Source organism: Saimiri boliviensis, chromosome 7 (genome assembly GCF_048565385.1).
Source record: "Saimiri boliviensis isolate mSaiBol1 chromosome 7, mSaiBol1.pri, whole genome shotgun sequence".
Lineage (NCBI taxonomy): Eukaryota > Metazoa > Chordata > Mammalia > Primates > Cebidae > Saimiri > Saimiri boliviensis.
This window is the reverse complement of record NC_133455.1, coordinates 67,007,956-67,012,652: the sequence shown is the minus strand read 5'-3', so window position 1 is coordinate 67,012,652 and position 4,697 is coordinate 67,007,956. Positions and strand designations below refer to the sequence as shown.

Sequence of the window (4,697 nt, the reverse complement as noted above, 5' to 3'; positions counted from 1 at the left end):
GGTCTTCTTTTTTTTTTTTCTTTCTCTTTTTTTTTTTTTTTGGTTTTTTTTTTTTTTTTGAGACGGAGTTTCGCTCTTGTTACCCAGGCTGGAGTGCAATGGCGCGATCTCGGCTCACCGCAACCTCCGCCTCCTGGGTTCAGGCAATTCTCCTGCCTCAGCCTCCCGAGTAGCTGGGATTACAGGCACGCGCCACCATGCCCAGCTAATTTTTTGTATTTTTAGTAGAGACGGGGTTTCACCATGTTGACCAGGTTGGTCTCGATCTCTTGACCTTGTGATCCACTCGCCTCGGCCTCCCAAAGTGCTGGGATTACAGGCTTGAGCCACCGCACCCGGCCAAGGGTCTTCTTTTTTTGAGATGGAGTTTCACTCTTGTTGTCCAGGCTGGAGTGCTGTGGCGCAATCTCAGCTCACTGCAACCTCTGCCTCCCAGGTTCAAGTGATTCTCCTGCCTCAGCCTCCCAAGTAGCTGGGACTACAGGCGTGTGCGACTGCACCTAGCTAATTTTTTGTATTTTTAATAGATGGGGTCTTACCGTATTAGCCAGGATGGTCTTCATCTCCTGACCTCATGATCTACGCCCCTCGACTTCCCAAAGTGATTGGATTACAGGTGTGAGCCACTGTGCCCAGCCAAGGCTCTTCTTTAAGTCTTTCCCCAACCCTGGGTCACAAGATGTTCTCTTTTTCTTTTGTTAGCCTTATTGTGTAGGCTTCTATATTTTAGTCCTTAATCCATGTGGAGTCCATCTTTGTATATGATGTAAGGGAGAGGCCCAACTGCATTTTCTATCTGAACAGTGATCCAGTGTTTCCAACACTATCTAAACAATCTAGCCTTTCTTCACTCATATGTTAACAGCTTTATTGAGATATAATTCACATACCATACAGTTCATCCATTTAAAGCACGTAGTTCAATGACTTTCAGTATAGTCACAGAACTGTAAAACCATTATCACAGTTCATTTTAGAACATTTTCATCACTCCCTCAAAAAAGCCCTGTATTTTTTTAGTTATCATCTTCACCTCTTTTTTTTTTTTTTTTTTGAGACAGGGTCTCACTCCATCACCCAGGCTGAAGTGCAGTGGTATGATCTTGGCTCACTGCAGTCTCTGCCTTCCAGGTTCAAGCGATTCTTGTGTCTCATCCTCCTGAGTAGCTAGGATTACAGGCATGTGCCATGATACCTGGCTAATTTTTGTATTTCTAGTAGAGATGGGATGGGGGTTTCACCATGTTGGCCAGGCTTGTCTTGAACTCCTGAACAAAGTGCTGGGATTACAGGAGTGAGCCACTGTGCCCAGACTTCACTAATTTCTGTTGAAACCTTCATCACATGTCAGTTTTCAGATGCATATGGATCTGTTTTGTTTTTTGTTTTTTTGTTTTTAAGGTAGGATTTCACTATCATCCAGGCTAGAGTGGAGTGGTGTGATCACAGCTATCTGCAGCTCTAGACTCCCAACAAGTGGGCTCAAGCAATCCTCCCATCTCAGCCTCCTGAGGAGCTGGGACAACAGGCATGTGCCACCATGCCTGGGTAACTTTTTATTTTTTATAGAGACGGGGTCTTGCCATTGTTACCCAGGCTGGTCTCAAACTCCTGGGCTCAAGCAATCCTCCTGACTCAACCTCCAAAAGTGCTGGGATTACAGGTGTGAGCTGTTCCTGGGTTCTTTTTCTGTTTCTGTTTTGAGACAGAGTTTCACTCACCCAGGCTGGAGGTAGTGTGATCTTGCAACCTCCGCCTCCTGGGGTTCAAGCAATTCTCGTGCCTCAGCCTCCCGAGTAGCTGGGATTATAGGCACCTACCACCATGCCTGGCTAATTTTTATATTTTTAGGAGAGACAAGGTTTTACCCTGTTGGCTGGGCTGGTCTTGAACTCCTGACCTCAGGTGATTCACCCTGTTCGGCCTCCCAAAGTGCTAGGATTACAGGCGTGAGCCACTGTGCCCAGAGTATTCCTGGGTTCTTTATCATGTCATATTTGTCTACTTGTCTGGTACTATTCTATTTTTCTTTGGCTTGTCTTACTGTATTCTGGGGCACTTCTCCCCCTTTGCACTTCTTCACAACTGACTTGGCCAAATTCACCTATCGTTTGACCCGGGAATTCCACATTTTAGAATGTATTTAGGATATATTACAGAAATACTTGAATAAAGCAAAGTGATGTACACACAAATTTATTCACTACAGCCTTGGTTGTAATGGCCCCAAACTGGAAAAAAAAGAAAACTTCCAAAAATAGGGAACTGGTACCTTCAAAGAGTGGAACACTCCACTGTTTTAGTTTTCCATAGACTAATTCTTGCTTTGTTGCCCAGGTTGGTCTTAAACTCCTGGGGTCAAGTGATCTGCCCACCTTGGCCTCCCAAAGGGCTGGGATTACAGGCATGAGCCACCACACTCAGTGTTTATTTCTTTTCTTTTCTTTTTCTTCTTTTTTTGAGAAAGAGTCTTGCTCTTGTCACCCAGGCTATAGTGCAATGACACAATCTCTGCTCACTGCAGCCTCTGCCCCCCAGGTTCAAGTGGTTCTCCTGCCTCAGCCTCCTGAGCAGCTGGGATTACAAGTACACACCACCACGCCCAGCTAATTTTTGTATTTCTATTAGAGACGGGGTTTTGCCATGTTGGCCAGGCTGGTCTTGAACTCCTGACCTTATGATCTGCCCACCTCCCAAAGTGCTGGGATTACAGGCATGAGCCACCGCGCCCAGCCTATTTCTTTATTTTTTTCATTCCCACACTACTCCGATGTAGATGCATTGGCTTTGGACTCACGTGAATGTATAACATATTCAGAAAATAACCTAAAGAAATTGGCTTGGCTATTCATGAACTTATACTCTTCCATATAAATTTAGAATAAATTTGTTGAATTGCTAAAACAACAGGTAGGCTAGGCGTGGTAGCTTTGTGCTACTTGGAGGCCCAGGTCAGAGGATGACTTTAGGCTGGGAGTTTCAGGCCAGTCTGAGCAACATCTGAGTAAGATCTCTTTCTCTTAAAAAATGTAAATCTAAAAAAATTTAGCCAGGATAGTGACATGCACCTGTAGTCTCAGCTACCCAGGAGGCTGTCTCAAGATTGCTTGAGCCTAGGAGTCAGCGACCAACCTGGGTGATACAGCAAGACCCCGCCTCAAAATAAATAAATAAATAAAATCCAGCAAAACAGCTGGAATTGGGGTTTTGCTTTTTGAGACAGAGTCTTGCTCTGTCAGCTCACTGCAACCTCTACCTCCCAAGTTCAAGTGATTCTCCTGCCCCAGCCTCCCAAGTAGCTGGGATTACAAGTGTCCGCCACCATGCCCAGCTAATTTTTTCTATCTTTAGTAGAGATGAGGTTTCACCATGCTGGACAGGCTGGTCTCAAACTCCTGGCCTCAAGTGATCTGCCCACCTCAGCCTCCCGAAGTTCTGAGATTACAGGACAGAGCCAATGCACCCAGCTACAACAGCTGGAATTTGGACTTGGATAAAACCCTTTGCTCTTGACTCCTCTGCTCCTTCCATCAAGTTTCAAAAATCCAATGAGAGATGTGAGGGCCCAAAGCCAGAATAAGGCCCTGGCTGGGTGGCAACCAGGACTGGAAAACAGTGAATTCAGAAGAAAGTCTCCAAGTTGTATATGCTGGCTGTTGGTTTTCTTTTTCTCTTTCTTTCTTTCTTTTTCTTTCTTTCTTTCTTCTTTTTCTTTTGGACAGGAAGTAGCATTTATTGGTGAATATGAAGAGGGGGCAGCACAGTGGAAGCCCTCATGAATGCAGGCCCTGCCGCTTGTCCAGAGGGCCATGATTGGGGATGTACTTAACCCCATGGCCATCTGGGATGAGACACTTCTCAGCCACCTTGTCTTCAAATTCACGGGCATTGAACTTGGTGAAGCCCCACTTCTTTGAGATGTGGATCTTCTGGCGGCCAGGGAACTTGAACTTTGCCCTGCGCAGGGCCTCAATCACATGCTCCTTGTTCTGCAGCTTGGTGTGGATGGACATGATCATTTGGCCAATGTGAACCCCGGCCACAGTGCCCTGGCGCTTTCCAAAGGAACCTCACATGCCTGTATGGAGCCTACACAGGGGTAGTGCAAGGTCAGAGACAAGAACATACATCTTAAAGGCCTATCTGCAAGGTCTCTTAGAGCAACCCATACAAGAAACAGGCTGCATTACACTACCAAGGAAGCTGCTGTTTGCAGCCATTTCACACTGGGCCCCCATGAGGAAAGGAACCCAGGTGTCTTAATTGGCTGCAGAGGTTTTCTTTTAAACGCTGGCCATTAGGAACCATCTATTCCACTTTTCTATTTACCTTACTGTTTTATTAAGGAATTACATCTCTGGAGAAGAAGGGGACAGAATCATTGACTATACATTTTTTTTTTTTTTTTTTTTGAGAAAGAGTCTCGCTCTTGTTACCCAGGCTGGAGTGCAATGGCGCAATCTCGGCTCACCGCAACCTCCGCCTCCTGGGTTCAGGCAATTCTCCTGCCTCAGCCTCCTGAGTAGCTGGGATTACAGGCACGCACCACCATGCCCAGCTAGTTTTTTGTATTTTTAGTAGAGACGGGGTTTCACCATGTTGACCGGGATGGTCTCGATCTCTGGACCTCGTGATCCACCCGCCTCAGCCTCCCAAAGTGCTGGGATTACAGGCTTGAGCCACCGCGCCCGGCTCTA

At 46.2% G+C, this 4,697-nt stretch overlaps 1 non-coding gene across 1 annotated transcript; it reads right to left on the bottom strand.

The window, feature by feature from the left end:
• Positions 1-4,137: 4,137 nt before the first annotated feature.
• LOC120365181 (small nucleolar RNA SNORA70) lies at positions 4,138-4,273 on the bottom strand. Its single transcript, XR_005580189.2, has one exon. It is a non-coding gene; the product is annotated as a small nucleolar RNA SNORA70 (small nucleolar RNA).
• Positions 4,274-4,697: the final 424 nt, after the last annotated feature.